Source organism: Leptonotus elevatus, chromosome 3, assembly GCF_054856555.1.
Source record: "Leptonotus elevatus isolate MCC_2025b chromosome 3, RoL_Lele_1.0, whole genome shotgun sequence".
Taxonomy (NCBI): Eukaryota; Metazoa; Chordata; class Actinopteri; order Syngnathiformes; family Syngnathidae; genus Leptonotus; species Leptonotus elevatus.
Genome location: NC_141241.1, coordinates 17,269,028 through 17,282,180, shown reverse-complemented (window position 1 = coordinate 17,282,180; position 13,153 = coordinate 17,269,028). Strand labels below are relative to the sequence as shown.

Sequence of the window (13,153 nt, the reverse complement as noted above, 5' to 3'; positions counted from 1 at the left end):
GGATAGTCCGCTTATTTAGGCCAGTTTTTTTCGTACCCCTATCTTTGTTTCAGAAAATGTGTTGAATCTGGTTGAAGTAGGTTCTAGCAAGTAGAGATGTAACAAATGCAAACGTCCTGATACGATATTTATCACGATTTGAACCTTACTATACGATCATTATCACAACATTTTGGAAAAGTTGGTGATATAAAAGAGAAATAATATATAAAAAGTAACATTAAAACAAGCTGATATTGGTGGTGGTGGGGGGGGGGGCACATGATTGTGTTTTTGTATATAATAACGGCAGTGACAAAGAAATAGGCTTGGCCATGTCATGCCACGTCATTTACATGTGCTCTTATTGGCTCAGCGGTGAAAAGTATCATGGTCTACGTACAATGCTGGGTTCAGCTGAAAAGTCATGTTTTTTGACAGAGATGAATATTTGCTGTTATGACTGATTTATCGGGGTGATAACCACCGCAGTAGCCAAAATATTCCTAATTAAAATTAAACTGCTTTAGTAAACTAACATCCAGAGGGTGCTAGAACTGCAAAAATGGAATACAACCCTGCCTTTTTAACAAATGTGCTGCTTTTAACATGACGACGACAATATTGCGGCAATGTTACTATCACAATATTGCCATTATCGTTACATCCCTACTAGGCAAGGCGATTTGGATGACTGATGTCACACATTTTGCTTGATGTCCAAAAATGCCATTCAAGCCATACTCTAAACAAAACTTAGAGTTGAACTCCCAAGTTTTATGAGCTTAATGTCATTAAACTTAATTGGAAGATCCATTGAAGTCACCCCACTTACGCCTTTTACAGTCCATCTCAAAATAAAATACAACTCATATAGGAAGAATCATTTATGTCAACAGGTCAACAGCATATGTCCTGACCCTTTAAAATACATTGTCTGACAAGTTTAAACAACAAGTCAACAGCTCAACTCTTTCTTTTTTTAATACGCCTTTACACACAACCAAGTTTTCATAGTGAAAGTCTATTCACGTGGCACAAGCTGTAAGTGGGGATAGTCCGTAGTTTATTTCCTTCAGCATGTCAGCTCATGAAATGGGGGAAGGGTGTATGTAACCTAAGGGGGGAATAACTCTCAGTGAGCGGAGAGCGCTTTTACTGAATTCCGTTTTTGTGTGCAAACTGCTGACACTGCAAAACTACCTCACAACTGATTGGGGAGTGCTGGTGGGGGGGGTCCACATTTAAACCTCTAAAAAGGTCAGAAGTCTTTCTGGATGGGTTGCTCTTATTGAAACCTGATACAAAAGTAATTAATATATAAATGTAAAACAAAAAGTCCACTTTAAATTAGGTTTGTATTTAAAAAAAGAAAAAGAAAAAAAACAGAGGGGTGGTATTTGAAAAAAAAAAAAAAATGGGGCGGGGCGTCATTTCCCTCCCAAAAGTGACATGCAAAGCTACGATGCTACCCATTAGGAAGAAACCAACTCTATACGTTAGCTTCTTAACACCTCTTAACATCCTAAACAAACCTTCATTCTGCCTTCCTTGCTTGCACTGATTGCACTTTCATAAACTGTCTGCAGCAGTCCAACATTCTATGCAAGTCCATTCTGTCTCTGTGCAGTTTCTATAGAGCAGCAAAGCACAGCAACAGTATAACATCGCTCGCCTGAAACGAGTGGGTAAAAGGATCTATTGATTTGGACAACAAGGAACCAGGTCTTCTTTGTCATCCTTCAGACACCCTTAATGATGATGTCACTGGCAATCACGCCAACTTAAATCTACCTATACTTGTTGACTTCTTTCATTCATTCCTCTTTGACTGGGGCTTTCTGTTCAAGATTTCAGGATTCCAAACCGATCCTTTTAGAAATGTCGAATATAGATTTCGAGAAAAGCTAGGCTAAAATGTGACTGCATAACAGCTAAGTGTAAAACGTTAGCACATTTTGCAAGTTACAGCGCAGAGTAATTTTGCAGCATATTGATATGAAATACTGCACATTTATAAACAGCTGAGTGCTTCAAATCAAGTGCCTTATTTGCATTCTACATTCCCTTGTGAATTGCTCATTTAACATTGCAGCTTACAACACAAAGCAGCATTGTTTGTAACTTTTCCCTGCCTATTTTGTCAGGCAGCAGGATTACCAAAAACTGGTAGACTACTAAGCATATTTCTATGAAAATTTGTGGAAAAGTGGAGGCAAAAAACAAATAAGATCCCATTACCTTGTGGTGCAGATTGGGATTCCGGAATTGTCCTTCCTCTCCTTCTAAGAGGTCAGCAGTCTACCTAATGCAGTATTTTATTTTTCAAGCTTGATCAATAGTTAGAGAATTGATTGACATTGAAAGAGCAGTAAAGCACTTAATGATGTTATTTATATATTTGTTAAGCACTATATAAAATTAACATGTTTGGATAGACAGAGATGAATACCGTACCATAAAATGGATACAATAGCCGATCTCAATAATATTGGCATTATACATACTTTAGTGTTAAGCTAGATGTTTTAGCATTCAGGGAGCAAATTAATATTATTTTCAATATATAAACTGACAATTGATTTTCTATGTTTTACATGTACTGGTACTGTTTATATGTTTTTTTGCATCTCCCTATTTTATTCATCCGATGCACTGCATAAAATGTCACTCCCCCCCCCCTTTTTTTTTTTACCCTTTTAATGTGAAATGTAGTGAGGGACAATTTTGTGTAGTAACGGTGACAATGGAATATCAAGTGAGGTTATTCAGGTGCGAACACCAGATGGTGGGTGCATACATTTTCTGATTTAACACCAGCAACAGGTCCAGTAAGGTACTATTTGGCTCTTAGTACAGACCTCTGTCAAAGCTAGACGGTTAACAAGCTAAACAACCCAGAATTTATTCATCCAGAGCCACACCATCATTTAAAAGGGCTCTTCTTTGGTCCATTCCATGCTCCTCCACATTTTATTTATTTATTTATTTTTATTTTTATTTTTTGCATATAAACACTGATATGTAAATCTCCCAAATCTGCTGTGTCTTATTCTTGGTTTGTTGACTTGGTTCTTAGCTCAAATTAATAGTTTTGAATACAAGTCATACCCACCCTCAATAGATTAGTTTCTTTGCATCTCTAAATTGGATGCTTCTGCTAAAAGCTATTTGTGAGTCATCAATGAAGGGGTCTCCTAGTACCGTAGAATCTGGGGCCTAATTGTGTTTTTCACAGGAAAGTATGAATGTCACCCATAGAAACACTTGTGGCTTACAGATAATTGCATATTTTCCTCCTTTCAGAGCGTACACCATAGAAATGGTCTTGCTTGTCGGATATGGGGGAGAGAGATGGCCAGCATTGCAATAAGTGACAGTGGTAGCGAAGCCGAGTAGTAGCTGTGACACGGCATTATGGGAAATTATACTTACAGTGAGATTACATAAACCACTCACCGAGCTGGAATCCAGCTCCTTAAATTAAGAGAACCCATTTCAGCCATCAGACAGAGCAAGGTAATGAAATAGCAGATGAGAGGTCTCAAATGTAATTTTCCATGTGGAGTTCTTTTGTGCTGTTATCTCAGAAGGTGCAATAATGATTCCATGAATGACTTTTTGTGGGCTCCATAATAACCCACGGTAGTTAAGGCCGCAATGTGTAAAACCATAATTAGGCTGCGATTTAAAAACTTAACATTTCCCGGATGCTGTAAAGACATAATTATTACAGCAGTGTCAAAAGTATTTCATTTTGAGCAATGTGCAAACAACTATGAGCATTCAGAATCATAGATACGGCTTCTGCTATAACGTCAAATTAAAAAGTAATGTGGAAAATTGTATTACGTCTTTGAAAGGATAACTTTGAGGACCTTGAGATGCATTTACAAGGCAGAATGAATGCAAAAATAAATCCAGTCAAATACTTCTGGAATTGCCTTTCTGATTCCATTTATTTACACATCTTTACCACACAAGCCAAAGTTAACTACGAATTTAATTTCAATCAAGGTGACACGATGACCCCAAGCTTGCAAAGTGAAAATGCTTTTCTGCGGCATAAAGACAAATTACGCTACTACTATTGAATTCAATAGACAAAAGTCGAATGGAAAAATTCGCACCAGTCATTTTCAAAGCGATGCCAAAAATATTTGGGGTATTTTGTGCAGAATATCAGATCATAGCTGAAATAAAGAGAACAATTACAATATGATTAACAATTTTGGATGGTCAATTAAAGAGGTGTGAAGACTTTCTTAGGCTGCCCCTCTCAGCAACGGCTTTGTGTTCATTTCATGCCTCTTTGAACCGGTAGGCTTCGATGCTGTGAATCTGTCTCATGTCATCACACTCAAACCTGAGGCCTGGACCTCACCACCCAGCAACCATCGGGCCACTGTGGGATCAATCTTTGTTTGCCGGAGAATAGGATTGATTTACAGGTTCTATCAAAGCAGCCCTCGCTCTAACCCGCTTCAGAATGAGAACCGCGTAGCAACAACATGGCCTGGACAACATCAGACACATCTGCAGTTCCGAAAAGAGACATAGTTAAAAGGTTGTCCACCATAAGGTTAAATCCAACAGAAAATTGAAGGCAAAACAAGAAAAGCAGTCTCCTTCTTGTAATACCGAAACACGTATAAATAAAATGTACCTTTCAAATACAAGAGCTTGGATATTCGCCTATCAAAAATAGGCGGTGCATTCCAGACAGCAAGCATGCAGTGGTGTGGAGCGCGAGCTGAACACATAAAGCTCAGGAAATTAAAGCTGTAAATAAAGGTTCGTCAGATAAAGGATCTTGTGACAGTTATGAGCGCCGAGCCACAGGCTCATTCAGGACGCGTGCGGACAGGCATGAAAAAACAAATCACAGTGATGAGTGTGAGGGCGACCATTTGCATTTGCATTTCCTTGTCTACAACCATCAGTCGGCCTGTACACGTTTCCCTTAATTTTTCCCCCCCATTGCCAGATATATAACATCCTTACCACATCTAGAGGTGCATTTTGCACAATGTGGTCAAGTGTAATGTCTTTCTTTTTTACAGCTCACTAAATATCAGGCTGTCATAATAAAAAATAAAATCATTCAACAATGTTGTATGGACATGATTTCTTTTTTATGAACTTAATGATTTCATCAAATTGGTAGGGAATTGTAAAGAAGAATAAAGCTAAATATCACGTTCAAACATAACTGTTTTCCAGAAAGAAGTGTTTAACTTTGCCGTCACAAACGATATAGTGAGCCCTGCAGCAACACAGTCCACAAATATAGTAAACATTAAAGTACTGAAAAAGTTACCACTTTTAAGGGGGTAGTACTGACCATCAATCAAATACTTAATTTTTCCTTTCTTTGTGTCATAGAAATGTACAGTCTTGCTTACCATTATTGGCACCCATGAAAGTAAAGTACATAATGTGGAATATCTTCTCAAAAAATTCATCAAGTAAAACATTTTTTTTTTCATGGAGAACTTGTGTTCCAAATGATTAAAAAAAACAATTTAAAACAATAAACAATGGGCAAAATAATATAAAATTTAAAATGTGCTCTGTCACTGGTATTGGCACCCTTTCCTGTAAATCAGTATGGAAACACCATTGTGACTCACCTTTGGTAAATCACAAATGAGAATTCCCTGTTTTAAACTGTCGGTGCCCAATTGACATGAATTAACCAATGAATGATGACTTTGATGTTTTAAAAAGCCACCTGTTATCCCTTTTTCCTTTGTCAAAATCGTGAAAACAAGGGAGCTGTCTGAGGACAACACAAGACCTCCAAATGGTATAGAGCCATCTCCAAAGACTTTGGTAGCCCTGTTTTAGCAGTGCGTAATGTTATTAAGAAGTTTGACGAGCACGAAACTGTCAAGAATCTCCATGGACGTGGGGGGAAGAGAGACATTGATGACAGAAGTCTTCGACGGTTGGTGCGAATGGTGGAAAAAAACAACACGTTAAACATCCAAAGACCTGAAAGCCAACCTGGAACAGTCTGGGCTTGTGGTTTCAAGAAGTACCATACGCCACACACTGAACCCAAAACAGGGCTTCATGGGTGAAGACCATTCCTGAGACAGACATAAAAAAAAAAGAAAAAAGAATGGCTAACCTTTGCCAAGGAGTACCTGGACAAACCACAATCATTTTGAGAAAATGTTCTGTGGACGGATGAAACAAAAGAGAGATTTTTAACAGTTTGTTTACAGACAGCGCAATGAAGCTTCAGAGGAAAAGAACACCCTCCCTACAGTTAAGCATGATGGAGGATCCATAATTCTGTGGGGCAGCTTTGCTACATCTGGTATTGGACGCCTTAATCATATCACAGGAATCATGAAATCAGAGAATTATCGAGACATTCTTGAGGGACATGTCCTACCAAGTGTTAGACAACTTGGTTTGAGTCAAAGGTCAAGGGTCCTCCAGCAAGACAAAGATCCAAAGCACACAGGAATTGTTAAAAAGGAAAAAAAATACTGTTTAAAATGGCCAGCAATGACTCCTGATCTCAATCCGATTGAAAATCTTTGATATGAGCTGAAAACCTGCAAACATTCAAGAGCTTGAACAATTTGCAAAGGAAGAGTGGGGGAAAAATACCAGCGGGGAAGTGCAAGATGCTTAGAGATGGCAACAAGAAACGTTTGGAAGCTGTCATCACTGCCAAATGGTTTGCAACCAAATATCAAAGACGGGTCCCATTATTGCTGCACATGCTGTGTTTTCTATTTCTTCTTTGGAATTACATTATGTAAGTTGAAAAACAATTTCCTTTGTTGAATTACTTTGGACATCCAATTAAAAGGTCCTGATGATATAAATTTGGTACATTTCCATTTATTTCTGAAGATATTGTAGAGATCATGCAAAAAATGAAGGGGTGCCATAAACAGTGAGCAGGACTGTATAATTGCCTTACAATGGGCAGTGACTGGTTAGAATGTCAGTTTGACATTACTTTGTGTGTTGTGTGCCAATATTTGACAAATATCTAGAATTTCCTTATAGATCAATATAGTATCAACCTACTAGGGGTGTTAGAAAAAATCAATTCGGCAATATATCGCGATATTACAGCACACAATTCTCGAATCGATTCAATATGCGGCCGAATCGATTTTTAAACATCCATTTTTTATGGAAATATTCAACAAAATGTCTCACTTAGGGTTAGGATTCACACATTAAGCATGGACGAATCAACAAATCTTACAGTGTAAATGTACAAGTTCACTGATTAGTATTTTCTAAATTTGAGTTTTTAAAAAAAATCACAATAATCAATTTATAGATTCGTATCGGGATTTATCTAATCGAATCGTGACCTATGAATCGTGACACGAATCGAATCGCCAGGTACTCGGCAATTCACACCCGTACAACCTACCATTATTTATAATGAGAAGCACAGACGGCACAAATTCTGTTGTCCGTATCCACTTTCTGAAAAGTAATTGCTTAAATTCCTTTCCTAACCCTTTTTGCACCATGGAGTGTTTTCACATTTTGGAGAAAAAAAAAGGCTAAAATTGCAACACATTATTTTACCAATGATGCTGAATGTAGTTGTTATTATTAATGGAAGCCCTGCTCTGTAATGTTGGTCCAAGTTGTGAGATGAGTTAAGTTTTCGTTATCATGCTGTTGTTTGGTCAGAACATTTTAGGCGGCAAAGATGCAGCTTCACTTTACAGAGTTGCCTGTACTGTGAACCTGCTGGAATTCATATTTCAAAACTAGCAGCAATCAAAATGGCCAACGCTAGCAAAGCTAACTGCTATTCTCTGCAACCACCAGCTCATTTTGTTACTCTAGGACCCTCACAAACGGAATGTGTTTCCTTTTTGACTGGGCTTTTCCACAGAGCATCACGGTCTAGCCACGACAGCAGAAGACTAGTTTACAGTTTTTGGGAATTTGGCAGATCCTGCTGGGCGTTCGTTCCAGTGGACCGAGGGCATTTTCTTTAACATGCCCCCAGCATACAGTTTGGCGACTGAAAGTAGATTAGACTTTAAAACCAACTCGGAACAGGTCTAAATTGTGGCGCAAGTGGTATAAAGCTATTCTGGTGAATTTTGATTGCAGTCCAGGCAGACAGATTCTGCCCAACTGTACATCCTCCGCAAGTCAGTTTCTGCTTTTGCCATGTCAAAGTCTATGTGGTCCTCTTCTGCGCTGAATTTAAAGGGGATGAGAGGAGCCGCTTCCATTGGTTGGGAAGCACGCCAGATGATTTTACTTCCACTTTCTAACTGCGCCCGTCTACGAAAATACCCAAAGAAAGAAAACTCCACCCATGAATACAGTTATACTGCACTTTGTGTGAGACTTGCGCTGGGCAAAAATACAGGGAGAGCCAAAACCAAGTTTTCATAACTTTTCATTTGTCCCAGCTAAGATTAAAAACGAATTTATAGGGTAGATTGTGCATTTGAATATTACAAGCATCCCCTCCAGGTTATCTGTGCCTCCGCAGAATCCAGAGCACCTTCTGGCCAGAGAGCCTTATCTCTGCCAGTCCTGGTTACAGTACAAGCGACTATTGAGGAGGTGTCATGTGGAAATTTGTAGCCGCAGCTCTGATTGGAGAATATGTCTGAATAGAAGCCAAAAATGATACACACTTTCAGAAAATGAAGTGGTCTCGCGCCTTTGTTTTCTATTAATCATCGAAGGCTCAGCACCATGGTCAGTACTTTTGCCAGCATGGGAGGGGAAGTTGTTGAAGCCCAGAATTCCTGCCTTCATTGCGGTAAAGAACTCCAGTTGTTATAACAGTGTTTGAAAGTGACTCATACCGTATGATGATTCAGAGAACACTATATAGTAAGCTTCTTTTTATTAGTGTCTCTCAAGATCGTACAAAAGAATAATTAATAAAATACATTTTACAAATGACATTTTGAGACAGGACGCTTGGATTATATTTACATTTGGCAAAGGTTATAGGACCGGAAGACTGAAACATGACAGACTTTAACAAAGCCTGCCTTTTTTTTTTTTTTTTTACTTGCATGGCTATTGAAAAAAAAAAAACAACAACAACTGTGTTGCACTAACAGGACCAAAGTGCTTCCGGTAGCTAGTGGACCATTTATGGCCACCGTTTGAAGCAGATTTTCTTAGATGACGTCAGTGGCTTTGAGCCAGCTTTTCCTTTTTGGTGGCACTCTCGGCTGGCCTCCGCGGGCTTTACTCAAACTGCTGAGCAGCACGCACACACACACACACACACACTCTAAAATTCCCTTTCTAGACTAGGGTTTACCTCAGGGCACAAACTGGGAGCCTGCGGGAGTGTCCTCTTTTTAAAATTTTCCTTAACCGTTGAAAACAGATATATGATCATAGTAGTGTTTTATATTTTTAATTCTTGTGATTTATGAACTTCTAAAGTAACAAAATATAACAATGTTCAAACTCACAGTCATGTTTAATTATTCAATTAAAAAGAAACAGTTCAAGCATTTCACATACATACGAGAACCTTGTAATTGACATAAAATACGGGAAAACTGGTTTACGTGAATAAATGGAGAGTTACTACATACAAATACAATAGAAATAAATAATAAAAATCCATGAAATCATTTAAACATAGTAGCTTTTTCTCTATACTGTCTGTGATAACTCCGATTTTTTTCATGACGCGTAAATTTAACTGAGAAAAAGAGAAGTATTTGCTATATTATTAATTGGCTAAATATTTACTTAAATAATGCAAGCACCCCTGTAAAATTGAGAGAATGGTCAGAATAGTCCTCATATTTATCTAATAGCAAAATTGTGCAACTTCAAATTAAAACTTGTAAAAATAACCGACTCTGCCAGTCCAAGTCCAAGCTTTTTTCGTGACCATAAATTCCTTTCATTAGGGCTTAAACTAATGCATATTGCTCTATGTCAAAGGCCATATAACGCAAATAGATTTTGGGAAGACCTCAAATATGCCCTATTCTTGTACAAATGGTGAACAGGAACAGGCTTTGGTCCAACACGTTGCCTGATTGCATAAACTGCATAAGCATCCATTTCTAGCTCCTACATTTTCCCCTCCGCTAGCGAGAAGATTTATCATGTGCAATGTTTGGGGTTACGCCGAGTTCAGAATTATTTGTGTAAATAATAACCCTTTTATGCCAATGTGTTGAATTTTATGTTTCATCGATCCTCTACAGAGTTGAGAATTAGGCAGTGTCCCGAGAGTAGAAGATGTGAAAATTCCATCAATTAAAGCCGCTTTAAACCACATATACCTGAGAGAACATTTTGCTCCCTCTCGTGCTTCTGCATGCAAGTCTGTTTTGCACCTATGTCCAGTGGCTAACTAGCTTATTTAACTTTGGCCATACATTTGACATTCAATTTGGGAAAAGTAAATTGCTATAAGGGGGTGACACTTATATAAGCATATATAAGTCATGCAAATGGTAACCTTACAGCGCTGCTTTGACTCAAAAACTAAACCAAAACTGTCAAATATTGAAACAATAAAAGGCCTGGTAAAAACAAACAGTACTTCTAGCTGCTGTAGTAAATCAGATATTCTTATTTTCATTCATCAATGTTTATAATAATATGGGAAAATTGCATGCAAATATTGAAGGAAAACGTGTCAAACTTGGTGCTACTAGTGGTCTATTTTGTAAGTGGACTCACTTTCAGCTGAGCAAGCAGTTAAAGGAAACACTCTAAGGAAAAGACGGTGGTGGGAAAAGGCAAAGAAAAGGCACCGCGAATAACCTTTTAACAAACATTAAACGTCCATTTCCTGCGAGTTAGTACCAGGCATAGCGGAGTAATCTACTTTTCCAAAGAGTAACACGCCGATTTAAGATTATATTCCTCCGACACTGTACCAACAATAACAGCCCCAGGACACTTTTACGTTAAAGTCTGTGTAGGTTCTCGGTTTAAAGTGTTTTTAGCCTTCAAACAAAAGCACCAGCCTTCAAATAAGGCTACCTTTATTATTTTTGGCACCGTTATAGTGCCATGAGCAAACGAACGTAAAGTAAGCAGCGTGGAACAATGACGGACTTTTGACTTATTTCCCCCGCGGTTCCCTCACTTGTCTTGTAAGAAGAGTGAAGCTAAAGGAAAAAAAGAGGCACGGGGCAAAAATGTACTCACAGAGAACTTCGACGGCGATTTAAAAAAGCAACGTCCAAGGTGGCGAAGCAACAAGTCTCCCCGGTGTTTTTCGTCGAGGTGGTCCGAAAAGCCTCCGGTGAAGTCCCCCAAGTGTCGACCGAGACAACAACTAGAGAGAGGAGAAGAGCAACGCTTACAATCGTCATGTTGTCCAAAAGAAAACTGTTTCCCGAGCTGGATATATTTTGGGGAGTTGAGGCTTAAATCCCCCGTGGGTGTTTCTGGGGCTCTGACACGGAGCACACGGCATGCGGCGCTTTTAAAAGGGGCGTAGGAGCAGCCTTCTTCTCCAAAAAATGTGAAAAATGTAAAAGATTTTCGCCGCTCGAGCGACGAGAGCGAGCGTTCAAAGTGCCTGTTGCAACAGCGAGTCGGCCATCTAATAACAACCCGCGACAGCCAGCGTTTCTACGCGCCGTGGGAGAAATAACAAACATAAATAGGCCGGCGTTTTTATAAACTATCCACTATTTGAGGAGTCATCAACTAAACCCAGCAAACAGAAGTCCACATTCACTTTGAATGCCTGCAACTAACAATGGAACTTACCTCGTTATTGATATCTCATATTTAAAAAAATGTCCATTTTGAGCTCATGTGGTGTTACTGGGTATATTTACAATAGTAATGTCAAGTTATTCTGGTGTTTCTGGGTCGGCAAGGAAGGTGAATCGCTTCGCTCACTGACAGAGATGCGAAGAATGCTCGGAATGAGAAGAGGAATGAAATGAACGCAAAGAGCGAGTTTGCGTCGGGGGGGCGGAGCGAGAGGTGGCGTCATCCCGGAGCCCTGCAGCCTCCCTCCGCCGAGCGGGGACAGGGAGGGCGCGTTGACATCCCGGGAACTGTGGCCTTCAGGGACGCGCGGAAAGTTCGGTTTCGTCGCGCTCACCGCGGTTTTGTCATTACAAAGTAGGCGGACATTGAATATTCACGCAGCCCCTGACTCGTCCTGTGGCAAAACGTAGCTGACATTATATTTTCTTGAAATGGAATAGAGTTGCAAGCATATAGGAATACAATAGCAAAGAATGGCTAGAAGGAGAAACACACACATACATCTTGGATGACACAAATGAAATCACGTCATCTTTTTGGGGTTCAACATATTTTATGTAAACTATAATACAGAAGCAGTACAGAAGCAAGAAAAGCTAAAAAGGAGAAATTGAGGGACCTCAGGCAACTGAGAGGATTCAAAAGCAACACACAATTAGCAAACACTAATTGTAATTCATTGCATTATCTGCTTTTAAAAATAGCAATACTGTAGTCATTATTTCAACCACTTGTCTGTGTTACTGCTTTTGTTAACAGAAAACTTTCAAGAGGAAGAAAAAAAAATCGATAACGTGGTTTTCACCCAAGCATCAACGCTTCATGTCTTTGCTTCAGTCTTTAAATGAACAAAAAGCATTTCAGTAGATTCACTTGAGTGTGTCCATACAGCCAAATACACTCCTGTCTGAGCAAGTCATCCATTAGAGAGAGCCTGTGTTTTGACACGGGTCTCTCAAAAGAAAACCATCGAGGAAGATGAACGAGTGGCGCTCTGAAGACATCCATCGACACCTTTTAACGCCTGCCTGTACTCGTCTGGCCCACAGAGTGGAAAGTAGGGTGTAGAAATGCCCATCATTCTTGTCTGTCAATAAAAAAAAATTGTTGATTTTTATTCAACCATCACACTTTGAGATCCATCATTTGTGAAACTCACGTTACATGAACACGTCGACTGGCTGGCTGGCTGGTGTGTCGTCATCCAACTGAGCTATGAGAGCCAATAGGAAAGCTTGAACACAAATTCTGCAGTTGTATTAGATCTAATGGACCCCGTCAGGTAAATATTTAAAATGTAATAGGTGCCAGGTGTGCTGACTCCCATTTACCAATACAGCCACATCAAAGTTAAGAGGTTGTGCATACTTATGCAACCTTATTATTGCAGTTGCTTATTTTTACTTCTTCCCTTTTTTTTAAAAAAAAACAA

General features: G+C 39.2%; 1 protein-coding gene across 5 annotated transcripts in view; it reads right to left on the bottom strand.

Annotated features, from left to right (window-relative positions):
• The window catches only part of tead1b (TEA domain family member 1b), a 46,259-nt gene extending 34,340 nt beyond the window's left edge, over positions 1 to 11,919 (bottom strand). For 2 of the 5 annotated variants that reach the window (XM_086070999.1, XM_086071000.1), the window contains exons 1-2: positions 11,713 to 11,919; positions 11,143 to 11,272 (exon numbers count right to left, since the gene is read on the bottom strand). The gene's annotated coding sequence lies outside the window, so the exon portion shown is untranslated. The remainder of the gene's footprint in view (positions 1 to 11,142; positions 11,273 to 11,712) is intronic. The other 3 variants (XM_086071002.1, XM_086071003.1, XM_086071001.1) reach the window with 2 other exon arrangements.
• Between the last annotated feature and the right edge of the window lie 1,234 nt (positions 11,920 to 13,153).